Genomic DNA, 18572 nt, shown 5'->3' on the forward strand with positions numbered 1-18572 from the left:
TGCCTCCCTGTATTAGAAAGAGCCTGTCTCCGGGAGGGACACAGAGGTTCTGATTGAGCGGCCCATCTCCCAAAACTTGTTAAAGCTAAAAGTGATAAAACTAAGAATTGATAACAGAGACTGAGGTCACTAAGGTCATTTTAGACCTACACTGCGATAAATCACGGGGTTTGATGGCCTCACAAATTGATTCTATAAACACTACAAATCTGCATTGATCCCAAATGTAGTGTCCCTGTTCAACTCTTTCTTGTCCTCCCAGACTGTCCCGTCCTCAGGGTCTGCTGCAAACATTACCTTGATCCATAAACGGGGTCAACCAGATTAGGATTGTGCTGCGCACCGGCCTATAGCCTTGTTAAACTACGGTGTTAAATTATTTACAAAAGTCCTGGCAAAGAGGATCTTGCTCTACCTTCTGCATCTTATTGACCCTGATCAATAAGGCTTTATTCCCCATAGGCAGGCAGCCGCCAACATTAGGAGGGTACTACATCTAATAGAAAAGGTTAGCTACTGGAATATGCCAGTTCTGAACCAGTCGCTAGATGCTGAAAAAGTGTTTGAAAGGGTTAGCTGGTTCTTCCTTACTAGAGTTATGGAAGCAGTGGGTTTTGGTCTCCGGATACCAACATAGCTGACTGCTAGTTCCATGACTCTGACAACATGGGTCCATGTTAAGGGGAACACATTGGGAGAGATCCTCAGGTTGATAGGGACCAGACAGGGGAGTCCACTTTCCCCACTTCTATTTATAGTGGCTGTCGAGCCGCTTGTGGCCACTATTGGGAAACATGTGGACATAGTGGGCATGAATTTTGGAGGGGAGCAGCAATCCATACATTTCTTTGCTGATGATATTCTCCTTACTCTCATGAACCCTCTCTGGTCAGTTCCCAGTGTGATGGTACTCTTTGAGACATACCATAGGGTGACTCTGCTGCTTTGGGCAGCAAGCAAAAGCCTCAAATACCTGGTGGTATACCTTACACTACAACATCACTTGCTTTATGCTGTCAACTATCCCTGATTGCTGGAAGCTATAAAAAAGTGGCCTTCAAAGGTAGAGACACATGTACATCTCATGGCTGGGAAGGGTGGTTGTCTCAAGCGAAATGTATTTCCCCAACTACTGTATCTTTGCCTGGCACTGCCAGTTAAATTCTCTCAGAGGTACATTAAGGCCCTACAAAAATGCCATAAATCACTTCTACTGGGCCGGAAAGAAATCTTATGTGTTCAGGGGAATAATGAGAGCCTCTGGGAAATATGGATGACTGGGACTTTCTGACATATGGAACTATTATCAGGCAGCCCAACTCAGCATTTTCTTCCAATGGTCCCTAAATGAGAATGAACGCCACTAGGTCCACATGGATGCAGCAGATATGCGCTGGGCCCTATGGCCATCATTTGGCTCCCTAAACATGCCATCAGTTATTTCTCTGATATCTTGAAGCCCACTTTTGAAATTTAGCATACTCTCACCAGAGATCGTAAACCGTTGACTTTCCCATTCCCTTTTACTCCCATGATAGGCAACATGGACTTATCACCAGGGAATGTGAAGGGTTTGTTCATATGCTGGGACAAGGGTAGATGCAGAATGCTGCACAATCAAAGATTTGCAAAAATGCAAAAGGGACTTCCAAGTTCAGAAACAGAACATTTGCGAAATCTCCAACTATGTAATTGGGCCCTTTACCCAGAAAACAAATTGGTGGCTATCCACCCACTAACTGATCGGGAGAAATTATTTGCCAACTATATCAGGCCTGGCCTCTACCATTTATGCAATTTTGGTTAAAACACATCTTGAAATGGAACAGGCCTATATGTAACAATGATCCTGGATCCTCATTCAACCCATTTTCAGGGCATGTTAGCAGAGACATTGCTCTGATATCCCCTCACTCTGTAAGAGCATGAGTACAGGGAATCAATGTACAAACTCATTACCTTTGTGGCAAATCACACCTGCTAAATTTAAAACGATGTATGGTTTGACCAATGAGTTATACTAGAGGGGTTATGGGAAGGACGGTGATTTTATACTTAAGTGGTGTTGGGGCTCCAAGCAGACAGTTTTTGGGAAAGAGAACCTCAGTTACATCAGAGGGGTGATAGTATTACCCCCGAAAGCCAAACCCTGCAACCATAATTTTAGGCCTGTGAAAATAGTGGGCCTTGCTAAGATGGACTGGAGACTAATCATCAATATGATACTGACTACAAGACAACTTTTAGCGCTGTGGTGGGAGTCTTTGATCATCCTTCAATGCAGGAATGAGCGGGTAAGTTCTGGACATTGCAGTTGGACTGTTCCCATGAGGCACAGGGTCAAGACTGATTTGCATATGGCTGGGTTCAAACTGGAACGGCATGGTGAGCAAAAAAACAATGGATTTAGGCCCAGATCTCTGTACTGGGGTGAATGTATGACATTGTTCTGCATTCTGTCCATCACCTGTTGTTTTTGCATTTGTCACCCCGAGTGGAAAGGGTATGCCCAGACGTGAGTCCCCTGCTCTCCATGCCACTGGAATCAAGCTATCCTGGCTGAAGAGGGGTGAAACCCCGAAACCGGTCTTAGGATGCTTGTTTCCAGTCCAGGGAGGACCTGGTTTGGCAGTTCGGGCTGGACTGGTCACATGAGGCACAGGGTCAAGACTGATTTGCATATGGCTGGGTTCAAACTGGAACGGCATGGTGAGCAAAAAAACAATGAATTTAGGCCCAGATCTCTGTACTGGGGTGAATGTATGACATTGTTCTGCATTCTGTCCATCAACTGTTGTTTTTGCAAGTTCTGGACATTGCCATGGAGAAACTGACATGGGGACTTGTTGATATGGACTACAAATTTGATGTATAGTGTCATACTCTTTTAGATGATCTATTGGGCAGGGATCTAGTCTAGGACTGTCTTAGATCCTTCAGGTCACTCCTTCTCTGTAAAGTGGAAGAGTCTTCTACATGTGTTTATATCTGAACTTTGAAATGATAACACCTCTGCAATACCACTGTTTGTGTATGCTAAGGTGATCAATGTACCTGCTTAATTGTTCTGATTGGGAGGGAGTTGGGGGAAGCGGTGTAATGGGGTGTTTTTCTTGTATTGTGGAAAACTCCACAACCCCCAAAAAATCAACATTGCTTCTACCCGGACGCAGGCTAAGTGACATAACAAATGACCCCACAAACCCTACATTGTACTGACATGAATTAAAAGTACTTGTGTAGGCAAGAGCCCACCCACTGGTGTTCTTAGATGGCACTGGACTTCTAATTGACGAGGCGATGGATGCTCAGATGGTTCAGATGCTGAAGGTAGTGAATATTGGCACGGTGACTCCATGGTACTACAAAATCAAACACAGTATTAATGAAGGGCCACACATTGTTTTCAACATTGCTTAAAGGAGAGAGATATAGATGGTAAAATAACCAATAAACAAACTCAAGACCCTGGTAGGTCACTCAAGCATAGAATAAACTTTTACATTATTTTCACTGGGTTACTCACACTTCAGCAGGAAATAGGGTCAATGAATAGGTTATCATATCCAACCTCTTATCTTTAATACAAATTTGATTTTCTCTGCACAGGCTGATAAAAATGTATATTTCATGGCAAAACACGAGACGTAGATTACAATGCATTTGTGAAACTCCCACATGACCTGCCAGCAGGTATACTCCACAAACCAGAAATAAAATGTCCCTATTCCATGACACATGACCACCCAGCTGTCTTTATGATGCCACCAAGCCTACTCCCTGATAACTCTGCCTTGGAGGCCAAGGGCCCATGGTAGGAAAGTGCCCCAAACTGAGACATTTCCATGCTGCCCAGTTGCCTGATCCATTGAACCATGATTGGAAATGGGAGTGAATGATTATGGTACCTAAAGTATATAATTATTTTGAATTTAGCCTGAGTGAGTGAGTACTGGAGTTATATTCTTGTAGGATGCTCAGGGTGGGATATATTAGGACATACGTGTAGGTGAGTAACAAGAAGCTTCTCTTAATTCTGCAAGAAACCTGAAACAAAATGCCTTTGAGAGACTATAACTTGTTTGGGATGGCACAATGGTGAAAAATATGAACTCTCTTGGGAACTAACTTGATGAACTTGAGGCAAAGGAGCAAAGTGAGCTTAGCTGGCAAATGTTTATGGGAGAGAGAACTATTGCTTAGCCGCACAGATTAAAATACAAGGACAGTATTAGGCAGTATTAGAACAAGGCACGTTCTGCATAGGGGTGAGAAACAGATTGATTCTTCCTCACCAACCATACGAGTGAAGCAGTGGACAGAGAAATCCGTACTGACTGGATTGCTGACTGGGTTGCTGCATGGCACCTCCTTCGACCCCTCTTCAATTGAAGAATGTTTGGGAGAAGCAGGAAATGGAGGAAGAGCTGCCACCACTATGAGGGAAGAAGTGATTGTTGAGTCACCAGGTTGTCAGGTGAAATGTCCCAACTTTCAACCAAACCAAAAACCTTGTGTGTAACAAAAACACACTTGCTAGAGTATTATGCTCAGTCTAGAAAACAAAAGAGCCTTGGATAGTTTGTGAGTAACTAACTATTCTGTTTTTCTTTATTCCTCATTTCTATTCTTGCATGGATGGTTTCTTATGTACTGTGTCCAGCCCGTCCTGCATCCCACTCTCTGTTTGCAACCAACACCCACAGCACATGACCTTTGGCTATGTGCAGCTTGGCTTGACCATGGGCCGCCTCCCACCAGTCCCTGTACCCTGCACTCTGCAACTGACCAACACCCACAGCGCACTGCCTTTAACCATGCACTCTGGAGGTTGGCCACCGTGGAAGGCCTGAGCCAACCCCGACTGTGCCCAGCCTTTCACCATGCACAATGGGGTTGATTGGAAGGCATAGACTTAAGGCCCTGCTTCCAACCCTTCCCAGGCAGCAATCCATGATATGCATGGATTTTAGCCATGGGCTGTGTGGTTGGCCGCAGGGCCTAGACTGGCCTTGACCTGGATTCGTAAATTAGCTGCCTCAAGAATTCACAATGAATGATAGGAGAAAAAGCCCAGTAGTCCAATGGGGTGCTTTTATCTTTTTCAATTGGACTTTCAAATTCTCCATGGACTTGCAAATCCATGGAAGATCTGCAAATTATCAGCCCAGATATCTTTAAAATAGAACATGTCCATGCCTCTTCATAATTAATATTAAGGCAAAAATATCAATAACAACATATTGAGACAGTATGTGTATATAGGTAAGCACACATTTTCTATATGAATTACACATATACATACCTTAATGATATGTATATTATCAAGCTTCATATATGTTGAGTTAAGTAAACCCTGATTTACCTACAGATACTTAGCTTGTTAATAGTTTGATTGACAGTGTTTTATCTTTTATATTCTGGTAGCAAAATATTAAACACTCAATATTCTGGTACCACACCCATCCTCATGGTGGTTGATGATGACACCAGAAACCACAAGTAAAGAGCTGAGAGGTTTAAGATAAAGATACAGAATTGCTGGAGCCAGTGTCTAGCCTTGAGGGATACCATGCGTCATTGGTGAGCTGACAGGATTTTGAATCTTGACCAATTGGTGATGATGTCAGAGGATTGAGAAGAAAGATCTTAATATTTGATTATGGATGCTCCTTCTTTGAATGTTAAAAAGTCTTTGGTGGTTGAAAGTATTAAATGTAAGTCTCCCTGTTGTATGGTATTTATTTGTTGACTTTTATGTCTGTATCTATCCTAATTTATTTTTAGGTCATTGTATCTGTATTTATCCATATTTATTTTGTGCTTACAGTAAAACAAAATGTAGCTCCAATGAGTATAGATCCACATTTATTCAACAGACAAATGTTTACTTATATATAATTGTCCAATGGACTTTAGCCAGTTACAGTACAATACAGTAGTTTGAAACCAAAACAGCTTAAACAGCTATACTGTTGCAGTTATTTATGCTTTATTAGGTTTTGTAAGTTTTTTTAACCTCCTCTACGTATCAATCTTCGCACTCTTAGCACTCATGATTGATAGTAGTGAGTATCGTCCAAAAGAAAACCTATGTTGTGTGTTTATCCATACTTACAAATAAATACAGGCAAGAAAATAGATAGTTTTCTGTCTGCATTTATCCGTAAAAATCTGTAAAAACTTAAAACTGGAAGCCTTTGTTAAACGCTATTGAGATGTCAAGCAGCAGTATCAAGAATCCTTCACACTCATTCCAGATGCAATTTATGAAACCATAAATTTGTATTCTGGAGAGCAAGAACGAACAATCGAGATGTCAGGAGGAGGAGCATGCTGCATGCCGCCTGGGACGTGACAAGGTCACTGCTGAGCCAACAGGGCTGTGGACGCCGCTGCTGCAGGACCAATCGACCAACCCCCCCCTGCCATCCTTAGGGAGGACGCTCATAACTCAGCCCCTCAAGCTTCTACATTGCCTGAAATGCCAGTCAAGGAAAGTACCTACTCAACAATCAACAATCAGCAATGGCAACATAGACCACATGGAGAATCAATGGACTGTGGCTCAAAAGAGGCAAAAAAGGCCAAAAACAAAGCAGCAAAAGATCAACTGCTAATTTAGTAACCAAATGAACAAAGGACAACTGCCCGTAATTGAATCAGCGTATATCTCTTCTTCAAGGAAAGGGTGACAGGGAAGAAGTAAGTTGAACTCCTGAAATTAACTCAACCCCCAGGCCCTCAGACACTAGCACACTCTGCACCTGAACATGGAGTGGGCCCCTCCACTGCGCAAAGCACCTAAGCATCATCTCCTGCACCCTGCATCCACTTGGAGAGCACGCAACAAGCACTTTCCAGATCTTGTGGATAACTAGAAAGGCTGTTGGATACCATCACAGCTCCGCGAAAAAAGTAAGAACCACAAAATATGCTGCCTTGCACAGTAGGCCCTTTGGATTCTCTCCTGCTCAAGCTAGGGCGGCTCAAATCAGCAATGACCAACCACCCAGCAAACCCCTAAGCGACTCTAGGCCAAACAAGCTGGTGTTCACACCACAATATTCGTCAGAGGGTACCCACGCAGTTCTGAATCGCTCTAAATTTACAACAATTATGCAAGGCCATTCCAAATCCTCTAACTATAACCTTGGAAGTTATCTTGAGCGTAGAGTTTAAAATATTGCTGGAGTGTAGCAATGGAAGAGAATCAACAATACTAACACTGAAATCACTCTCATTGGCAGAAATAATCCTGGTTAGCAAACCGACTTTAATGAATGGGGCATCCGAATATCAAAAACCATGACTCCAGAGTATCCAACCCCATTAAAAAAACAAAGCAAATCACTAAACCCCCAAGCCTGCACGCATGGTATGCTAAGCTAAGGGGTGCAGGTCACTCGCAACTAAATGTTCCTCACAGCAACATGCATATATCTTGACCTAATTCAAACATAATCTGGAAAGTTGCCCTGGAACTCACTGAGGGAAAGCATAAAACAGATTGAAGCTGGTTATCCAACAATACTCAGAACTGCTCCTAACACCAGGAATGAAACCCCAGAAAGAAAACAATACCTAAAGATATTGTCATGGAACATCGCTGGGCTGCCCAGGTTACTTCAATTCACCCTTGCAAGCTCACTCATAATGAATGCCAATCTGCACTGCTTTCACGGAACCTGGTCAACAAGTTCTATAACTATTCCCAGCTTTCATGAAATACGTCAAGCCATAAAAAAACCAAATATTTTTGGGAGGCCATCCGGTGGCCTCTCCATATATCTCAACATCAGTCTAGATCTAAAAATCAAAAAAATCTCAGCCCAGGATGAAATTATACAATTGATTAAGCTGGAAGGCCTACAATTAAAGGACCTCTGGACAAGGATTCTACTGCTCAACCTATACTTCCACAGCTTTGGCCTGAGCATGAGTAGAAGTTGAACCAACTATGTGAAACATTAGACATAGGGCTATGTGATCATGCCAACTTCGATATCATAATCTGCGGAGACTTCAACCACTGCCAACTGGGAGTGTCCCTGACTTACCATCTGTCATCCAGTTCCCTGACTAACTTGCTCCAAAGTTTGCTAATCAAACATGGCCTCAAGTATGTTCAGCCCACAGTCGGAAATTCATCTGTGGTATCAAAATTCCCCAAAACATTCAAGGGAATATGCATTATTGACTATGTTTTCTCCTCAGCCAAAATCCTTTAGTACTTGTAGAGCTTTAAAATTCTTTCAACACAAGAGAGTGACCAATTCCCACTCAGCACACTGTTGAACCTAAGCTCAACTAAGCATGAATACAAGAAAACAGTGTGCACCTCAAAAGGTGACAAAACTTTACAACTAATCCGATAAATAAAATGGGGACCAGTCCCTTTGCAAAAACTTAAAGCCTGGAAATCCATCAGTATCCCCTCTCCCACCTGACTCGAAACAGTGAATATCTGTTGGCCAACTAGGAGACTATTATCAAGGTCATTCATCTAAATCTAGGCCCCGCACCAGCTCCTCGTAGACCCCCTACTAAACTCCTTCTAAAAAAGTGTCCTGTAACAGAAAGCAAGCAAAATATCCACAGGCTTGGGAAACTCTTACAAAAGACACAAAATCTGCAAAACAAAAGATAGCTGTGGTCAAGGCTATGGGCCCTAACAAAACAACCAAGCAATTGGTCTGGTCCATAAAACGTAAACTGGTGGACAAAGAGTGGTTACACATATACTCTCTAATGGGCAAACATAGTCAGGCTGACTTATGGAGATACATTAAAAATAAAATGTGTCAGGGAACCACAAGAACTAATGTGATCGATGAATCTCAGTGGACACAGTATGTAAATAAGTAACAGGTAGCAATAAACAATGTTTACTCCCTGAGCAAAGCATGTGTTCCAGCCGACATCCAGAACCAGAAGCCAATGTTCATGGTCAGTATTATTTAAAAAATTTAGCGTAAAATCAGAGAACATATGCACCCGTCCCAAATGGGATCCCAACCCAAGTCTTTAAGCATGACATCGACCTGCGGTCTACAATACTCCTCCCACAGTACCACACATGCTTAGTGACTTGTCAGGTACCGGAGAGTTGGAGGGCTCAATCCCGCATCCAATACTCAAGAAGGGACTCCTAATCGCCCTTCATGATATTGAAGCTAAACCATATGCCTCTGTCTTTCTAAAAGAACTGGAGTATTGGGCAGTGGCAAGTGAGATAGTTTCATTTTGCCAAACTGGCTTTAGGTAGAATTCCTCGACTATGGACAAGCTAGTTGCACGTTCCTACCTAATCCATCAAGTTACCAGCCAGACGTTTTCCCCTGCTACGCATGTTTATTTGACTACTCGGCTGTGTTCAACTTAATGAAAAGGAACAACCTAAGGAGGAACCTATGGGTCTGGGGCATTCAGAATAACTTGCTCCGGGCAATAATTTAATTTTACCATTCGACCTGGATGAGGGTCAAGCTATCCCAATTGGTCATAGCAGGGAAAATTCCTATGGATAACCAATTAAAGCAAAGCTGTGTCCTTGCTCCTTTGTTATTTAATCTGTATACTGCGGATATGTCTGAGGGTAACCACGCAGTTCTGAATCGCTCTAAATTTACAACAATTATGCAAGGCCATTCCAAATCCTCTAACTATAACCTTGGAAGTTATCTTGAGCGTAGAGTTTAAAATATTGCTGGAGTGTAGCAATGGAAGAGAATCAACAATACTTGATAATCACATCCTGCCAAAAATTGGAGGTGTAAAGGTCGCGATATTGCATACGCAGACAACATCATTCTTCTGGTTCACTCCAGAATCAGGATCCAGAAAGCCTTAAATGGCCTCCACAAGTACGAGGCAAACAAAATGACAGCAAATGAGTAGAAGACAAAAGTTTTAACCTTCGGGAGGATTATCAAGAAATTAAACTATGACTTGAGACAAAATCGGATAACTGCCTGGGCGGATATTGTGGAACAAAAATTTACCTGAGCCACCTCAAAGAAAAGCCCGGACTAATTACAACCAGACTGTGCCAGCTCATCGTCGTACTTGAAAGCCCTTCTTAAGGTCCAAATATGATGTGTCCTCAGGACAACCCTTCTACCTGTGTTCAACTTTGGTCAGAAAGCATTGCTGGGGTAATTCACAAAAACAGTGGAAAAACTGCACCTTAAACCATATAAGAGGGTCTTGAGGATGCCCCAATACATAAGAGGATGTTTGATCAGACGTGAAGTCTCCCTGCAGGGCTAGCTGTGGGCTAACACTCTGAAATCTGTTCTACGGCACATCTTTGAAACAAAAAAGAGACCCTAGTGCAACTACCTATGTGAGTCATCTGACATCCTCCAAATTGATCTGCCTGGACTGAACAAACTCTTGCTCTTGCATACAGCATTTATAACTATTTTGAAAAAACAGACAACATTGCTGTCAATGCTAAGTGATATGGTTAAACTGAAGAGCATACTGATACTAGAAGCTGTGGCAACATCCTATGACAACAAGCACCCATCCTGTTTGAGACCACAACCATACATTCAGTGTTTGATTGGGAAAGCTTGCTTCAAACAAATCATGGTGCAAGATTGATGGGCCTCCAGATCAAAGAAATGAACCCAAAATTGACCACCCTTTCCATGATTGCGAATTGCAGGCTTTGTGGTTATAAAACTGAGTTGTTTAACCCCTTACAATGTTGTTGCCTGGTGTTGTTGCACGCCCAGCACACTCTGTTGAAACCACTTTTCTTAACCCACTGAACAAGAATTTGATACGAGGCCAGGAATTTTGTCTTTTCAATGACCGAGCCTCACGAACTGGCCAAATTTGGCTAATGTATCCGCCTAATACAAGAACTCCTTAAAGAACACTATAAGATTGGCTAAATTCAACCCGTAAAGACAAGCCATGCCTCAGTAAGCCTTCGACGGCAAGCTGGGCCCGTTTCTGAACTTGTGCAATACTATGTACCTTACACAATGGCCATCATCATTGGTCTTCTATGCCTCTTTTTACAGTGAGTCTTTTAATCTCTAGTACTTGACCAGACAGCAGTATTGTATATGCTTTTTTAGCCACCACTAGGCACTTTACCTTTTGTGTGTGGCTATCCCTGCTGCTCCTGCTTCAGGCTTCTTTTTAGAAAGTTTGAACTCTATGGTTATCTTAGTCACTGCTGAGCACTTTATATGTCTGCTGCGAACCCTAGGCTTTTATTTAGAGCATGGGTACACACAAACATTTTCCAGGGGGCCAATAAGTTTGCCTTGAGTGTAATTGAGGGCCGCATTGATGGCAGGTGGGGATGGGTGGTGTATGGGGGGTATAGGGGAAGCAAAGCATGTACATATAAGGCTGAATTGCACATTATGAAGCAAGAAAACCTAGGATCAATCCCGGCTTCCCTACTTTACCAAATTGGGTGATTCTAGATAATTGGTTTGTTTCACTTTACCTTATTTTTCATCATTATCACATATAAGAGGACCTCAAAATACATTTTTTCAAGGTGCGCACTGCATGAAACCTTCTCTTGCATTTTATTTGGTAAACTGTAATGTCATCCATGTATAATAGGAACCCTGACCACTGAGATGGTAAACATGACAACTGACTTGCCTCTTAGTTCACTATTTGCAGTGTTGCCAGGGTGGAGGGGAAGCATGAATGTTTCTAAATTCATCTTTCAAAGTATCACTATAAAGAATTCTCAATGCACTGATATAATCGAATGTACTAAGACAAAATGCTTCTGCATGTTAATGAAATGTACTTTTCGAATTTTGAAGAGACTGTCAAATGTTTACAGTTGCTACATGTCTTTGAAAATGGTGATATTCCCAAATTTAAATCGTGAATCACACCTTAGATACTTCTTTTAACTTCAGTTAAGCTGCAAATAAATGTGTGCCCCTTTATTTAACATATTTCTCAATGTATGTGCTGAGTTGAGAAACAGCAGCCTAGTATTTGTGTTGACCAGGGGGCCGCATATAAAGGTCAGGAAGGCCGCATGCGGGCCCCGGGCCGTATTTTAAGTATCACGGATTTTGAGTATCAAATGTATCCCTCAAAGCATTGCTTTTAAAGACTCTTTTTATGTATTTTATTTCCTGATGATCATCCTTGTGATACTTGTTATTATTCATTGTAAATTCCTTTTTTCTTTATCAACATATTAAAGATTTTGGTTAATTATACAATAAAAGTATACACACAAAAATGTTTTATTCCAAAAGATATCATTATGAAGTTCCCCAATATCAAAGAATGTTGAAAAGAAAATGAGAAGCATGTACCAGGAAATGGGTGGGCGAGATTAGCATAAAGCGATAAGCAAAACTGTCCTCAAAGCACATTGTTATAAGGCCCTATTAGGAGAAGAGCATCCACTGGGCTGCAGGGATGGATAGGGTTTTTAAAGAAAGAAAGCTCTTGATCTATGAAATAAGGTGTGAGCCATTTCCATAAATACAATAACAGAGATTAAAACAGATGTGCATGCAACTGAGTGAAGGATATGCTCAAAAATATATGTGGCATGCAGAGGATTCAGGATAAGGAAATAGTCACTCTGAGTAAAAGGAGAGGAAAAAATCTAGAGCTGTAATTCAAAGTAAATCTTTCAACGGGGTTTTAGGAATTTCGCTGAAGGAGTTTTTTCAAAGGTATCATGAAATATAAGGATGTAAAGCTGTTGAAAGAAACAATATTAATTTGTATTCTATGGAAAGGGGAAGTTTGCTTAAACATGCTTATCCAAGGGCTCAGATCATTTAAACATTGAGAACCTGAGCCTCGTTTGTGCTAAGCCTAGGGCAAGTGTTTTAAGCACAGCCTGAAGTTTCTCAAGCTTGATACCCTGCTTGATACAGGGTCTGAATGCTGGACACGGGGAGGTGGGCCAGACTCCTTCTTTATAGGAAAAGTTTCATTTAATGATCTTTCCTCGCTGCTCTAATATCGCAGTGCTAAAAGGTTGTTTTTATCCCTAAAAAAGTTATTTGGCATTGGCTGTGACCATCTCTCCAACATGCAGTCAGATTTATTGTTCCTGTTACCCAATCACATTCTAGGTTATTTTTACGAGAGGAACCACAGATAAAAAGGTGTCTAGTGCAAAACATCTCAAGTGTATGTTGTGTGTGGTTATTATCCTTTGTGGTACATGCAGTGTGTGTATGAGTGACTCAAGGTAATGGAGGCCTGTGTTTTCCCTGTGGATTCCCATGGCCTTCTAGTGTGTACATGATGGAGGTGAGGTTGTTTGCCAGTCAGTGGAAGTGTATTGCTGACTTTTCTTACCTGGAAGAAGGGGACCTTAGCATTGAAGAGGAGACAGAGGAGACAGGGCTCATTTTGCAATTCATATAGACCCTTTGCTGAGGTGTTATCCTAACTCTTCTCTGTTTGTGCCAAGAAAGAAAATCACTTCGTTGATGGTAATCAGATTCAGTGTCGGCTCTACTCCCTCGAAGTGTTGCAGTAGTCACCCAACAAATGATGGCTCCAGGAGAAAATGGGAGCCAGTTGAGTACCACTGACTTGACGATTTATAAAAACATAATATCCCATTTTATCTTTGTTTCACTCTTGATAACACGCCTTGACTTGTAATAATAAAAGAACAGCTGAAAGAGTCACATTATTTTTTTAAATCTTAAAGTTTGGGAGATTGGTTTAACCCTCCACCTCCAATGTCTGTGTATAGTTTATGTCAGATACTGTATCACTTTGTTTTTTACTAATGTCTACTACTCCAATAAAAGTACTAATGATCTCTTAAAGATAGTAAGTGATGTAAGAGGTGTAAGTTAGATATCAGGGATTTTAATCCTTGTGCAGAGCAAGAGATTACCTCTGAGATGCTGAGGTTACAAGCACAATGGACTTGCAATACATAGTGATACTACCCACAGGTCCCTCCTGTCCTCGTCCCATTCCTGAACGTACTGGAGATGACCCTCTCCGCGACAGAAAAAAAAAACAGGAGCATGCTGGGATACCTAACCCACTCACTCCCACTGGAAGTACATAGGCGTTACCAGCCCAGCATGCAGCCTGTTCTTTTTTTCTGTCTTCCGACAGGATGGGATGTGTTTGCTGACTTACCTGATTGTTTCTTCGCTGGATGTCTCGTTGGGCTGCTGGGCTGTCCTCGACGTCCTCTTTTGCGTTCTCCTGGCCTGCCGGGCTTGCTGGGAGCCGCGTTGCTTGGCGCCCGGCCCTTTGCAGCTAGGGCGCCATTCCTCCCGGTTTCTTCCGGGTTACAGCGCGGCCTGGCCGATCTGGAAGACGCGTGGCTGGGGCTGTTTGGCGAGTCCAGGGGCTGTGCCTGGCGGTGCTCCTGGGGTCCCTGCCTGGCATTTGGAGTCCTGCTGGCCTTCTTTCCTCCCTGCCGCCCCTTTCGGTGGCCGATTGCTGCAGTCTCCTCTGCCCGGCGCTGTTGTCCTGGAGGGCGCCTGGGCTGGCTCTTGGGGGCGGTGAGCTTGTGGTGCACTCTTCTTGCCCCTGTAGTGAGTACCGTGTAACGGTTCAGTTTTCTTCTTCATTGCCACGTTGGTTCCCTGGGTTTGTTGCTGGTGCTCGGGGACCCGGCGTCCACGGGTCTCTCCCTGTGCTGGATGGTTCCTGTTGGGGCCTTTCTGTACTGGTTCTTGGCACTCCCTGTCCCTGCGTGCTGGGTTGGGGGCATTGCGTGTTTTTCTGCGCTGTGTCTCTGCCTTGTTTTCCGGTGCTTCCTCCACAGGTTGTGGGTTCCCGGGCCTACTGGCTTTCCGCTTGCTCGGCGCTTGTTGAGGGATGGCGTCTGGGCTGGGGGTTGGGGGATGGTCTCTGTGTGGTGGTGTTGGGCCTGTCCCCCTTGTAAGTACAGCATAGCGGTTTCTTTCTTCCCTGTGCTGTGCTCTGCTGCTGAGCTAGCCTGCGCCTTTGGTTCCCTGTTTCCCCTGCTGGGGGTGTTCCGGGGCTGGGCTGTTGCTGGCAGAATACCCCTGTGCACGCATCTGCTCTCGTGGGCTCTTCTTTTTGGGCGTGGTCCAGCCTGGTTCAGTGCCTCTGGAACTCTGGCCGTCCTGCCCTGCGTGCTTCTGTTCTCCCTGGTCTGGCCTGTTTGGTGCCTGGTTGGGTGTCCGCCTGGGTTTGGCTGTTTCTCTGCCTTTCTCTTTCCTTTGAACACCTGCTGCCTGTCCTTCCTGTTTGGTTCCTGCCCTCACTTGTGGGTTCCGACCTGGTGTGTGCCTGTCTGGGTGCCTGCCTGTGGCTTCCGGTGTTGGGCACTCCTTGCGTCCTTCCGGGGGTGTTTGCTTGGCCTCTGCTCGGGTGCCTTGTTTCTTCCAGCCACCCTGTGCCTGTCGAGTGCTGTGGGCTTCGCAGTGTGTGTTTTCCTGGCCAGCGGCTTTTCCTCCCTGCTGGCATCTGGTCGTGTCTGCTCTCGCTCCTTGGGCAGGTTCTGGCCTGTCTGGTTGCCGTCTGGGGCTTCTGGTTGCTGTGCGCTCCTTGGTTCCTTCCGGGGCTGTTTGCTTGGCCCCTGCTCAGTTGTGGCTGGGTTGCTTCTTGCGTCCTGAGTCAGGGCCCTTGGAGTTTCCGGCCTCCCTGTTTCTTGGGTTCTGTTGTTTTCTGGGGGGGGGGGGGGGCCTGTTGTGCCCTTCCCTTGTCCTGGTGGGCCCTTGGCTTGGGTTGGCTGTTGGCTCCGGGGCTGTGCTGATGGTGCGCCTGGTGGGCTTTCTGGCTGGCATTGCTGTTTGCCTCTTGCCTGGTGTTGGGTTGTGTTGCGCTTGGTTGGCTGGTGGGGTTTGGTTTCCTGTTGTTGTTTCCTTCTCCCCCCTTGTTTTTATTTTTGTGGCTTGGTGCGCTTTGGGGTCCTTTGCCTCTCGGCTGCCGCTCCCTTTGCCACCTGTGGTGGCTGGGTGTTGTGGGTTTTCCTGGGCTTCTACCTGGGTGGCTCCTTGGTTCACGGGTGCGCTGCTCTGGTGCCCCACCCTGTCTGCTGGTTCGGGCTGCCCTGTGCCCTTTCCCTGCTTTGTGGGTGTCGTTCTGGTTGTCCTCCTTGTTATGCCTGCTCTTGGTCTTGGCCGGTGGGTTTGTTTGTGGGGCTGCCGGTTGTGGGTCTGGTGTCGGCCTTCCCTGGTGTCTGGGCCACGTTGCTTCTTCCTCGCTCCTCTTTGTCGGCCTTGTGGTTACGGTTGGCTTTGCCTCGGCTCTGGGGCTGTGGCCTTCCCCTTCGGGGCCTGTCGTTGAGCTTGGGTGTTTTTTCCCGATCCCGTGCAGGCTGCTTTCGGCCTGCGGTGTCTCTGGCCGTTGCTCTCTTTCTGGCTCTGCGGGGTTCGTTATTCCCTTTTTTGGGTCTGTTCCCACGTCCCCCGGTGGGTTGTGCACCTTTGGTTTCTCTGGGCTCCTCTCCTTTGGTTTGGTGGTGCCTGGGGTGTTCCAGGGTGCTGTTGGGCTTGGGCTCTGCCTCTGTTGGGTGTTGCCCTTGTGGCCCCTGTGTTTGGCCTCCCGCTTGCTTGTGCGTGTGGGTCACTGGTGCCTTTTATGCTTGAGTGTGTAGGTTTTTTGTTGGCTGTGGGACCCTTGGTTGCTTCGGGGCCCCCTTTGGGTCCCTGCCTGGCCCTTTCCAGGCCGCTTGTTCTCTGGTGCTTTTGGGCCTATTTTGGGCTTCTTGGTGGCCGGTGGATCTAGCCCTTGTGGTCTGGGTGCCAGGTTGGTCTTCTGTCCTTTCCTGTGCCACTCCTTTGCGCCTGGCTGTTGTGCTGGGGCCTTTTGGTGGGTTGGCAGTTGGGGGTTGCTGGTCTCCCTCCCTGTCTTCCTGCTGCTTCTCCTCTCTTGGTGGTCTGGCTGTGGCTGGCTCTGGTGCCTTTCCCTGTGCCCCTTCTTGATTGTTTTCTTTTTGTGGTTGGGTCAGTTGGCCCTTTGCCTCTCCTTCCGGGTTCTGGTGGCGCCGTGTTGGTGCCTCCTGGCTGGCCTGTCGGTTTGTCCGGCTGGATTCTTGGGTGTTTCTGTGCCACCTGCATTATTGGGCTTTTGGCCTCCTTGTTTGTTCTGCCTGTTTTGCCCTTCTTGGGATTCGCCTTGGGTGGTTCCTTGGTGTCCTCCTATGTCCTCCTGTCCGGTTGGGGGCGGTTCCTCCTTCCCGGTTCTAGGGTTTTGTTTCCCTGGTTCCGTGTTCGGCCCTCTGTTATTCTCTCTTGGATGTGCCCTGGTCTTGTGCGGGGTCTGCTTCGGGTTGCGCTTTGTTGCTCTCCCTGGCCTCGGTTGGGCGGGTTGCTGGGTTTGTGTCCCTGTGTCTCCTGCTTTTGGGGGTGTGCCTCGGGGCTGGCCGCTTGGCTGGTTCCTGTGCCCCGGGTTCTTCTCCCGGTGTGGCGGCCTTTTCTGTGGCTGTCCAGTGTCTCCGCTGGGGTTGGCCGCTGGCCCTTCCTGCCTTGTGGCCTGGGCCTTCTGTGGGGTTTCTGTGCATTCGGGGTTCCCTGTTGCTGCTATTGCCAGCTTGTGTTTCTTGGCCCCTTTCTTCCTGGTTGTTTCTCTGGGTTGGTGCCTGTTTTCTTGTCTGGTTCCACCCTCTTCGGTCTTTGCGGCTGTGCTGGTGGCTTTCCCTGGTGTGTTGGGGTTGGTCCTGTGGTTGGTTGTGTCATTTGTTGTTCTCTTGCTTTGTCTTGCCTCTTCGGTCTCGTCTTCCTTCCCCTCGCCTTTTGGTGTGGTCGTTTTTGGGTTCGTGCGGCTGTGGGTCTCCTTCTTCCCTGCTCTAGGGGGTTCGCTCTCTGTCTTACGCCCGCTGTGTTTCTTCCTGGGCCTTCGTCCGCTCTTGGGCATTGGGCCTAGTTGGCCTGTTTTGTCTCTGGTGGGGCGGCTGCCTGGTGGTGCCTGGTGCTGTGGGCTTCGCCCTTGGCGGTTTTTTCTCCCTGGTCGGGTGCCCTTCCGGGTTGGGTTGCTCCGTTGGGGCTCTTCCGCTTCTCTTTGGCTTCCTTCCCCTGGTGGTTCGGGGCGGAGATTCTTTATTTCAGCCCCTCTGGGTGTTCCCTGGGGTCTTGGTTCTGGGTGCGGGCCTCCTTCTGGCTTGCTTGGGGGGTCTTGTGCTGGTTGTGTTCTCCTGCCTGCGTTTTCTTCATTCTTGTGGGCTCCCTTCTGCTTCGGTTGGGTGCTGTTTTTTTCATTCTGGTACCCCTGGCATTGGTGGGTGTCTGGAAGGCTGGGTTGTTTGCTTTGGTATTCTCCACTTTGTTCAGGAATGGGACAAGGACAGGAGGGACCTGGGTGTAATGTCCTATTACTCACCAGTAATCTTCATTACTCCTGGTCCCGTTGTCCTCGTCCCATTCCTTACACCCTTCCCTCCCTCCCGGGAGGCCAGCCTTCCAGTTGTTGGCTTGATATTTTCGGGTGCATGCTGGGCCGGTACCGCTTATGTACTCCCAGTGGGAGGGAGTGGGTTAGGTATCCCAGCATGTTCCTATTCTTTTTTTCTGTCGCGGAGATGGTCATCTCCATTATGTTCAGGAATGGGACCAGGAGTGATGAAGATTACCGGTAAGTAATAGGACATCCACTTATACATT

General features: G+C 46.0%; 1 protein-coding gene across 1 annotated transcript in view; it reads left to right on the forward strand.

The window, feature by feature from the left end:
- The window catches only part of XYLB (xylulokinase), a 738622-nt gene that overhangs the window by 667945 nt on the left and 52105 nt on the right, over positions 1-18572 (forward strand). The window lies entirely within an intron of this gene.

Source organism: Triturus cristatus, chromosome 10 (genome assembly GCF_964204655.1).
Source record: "Triturus cristatus chromosome 10, aTriCri1.1, whole genome shotgun sequence".
Taxonomy (NCBI): Eukaryota; Metazoa; Chordata; class Amphibia; order Caudata; family Salamandridae; genus Triturus; species Triturus cristatus.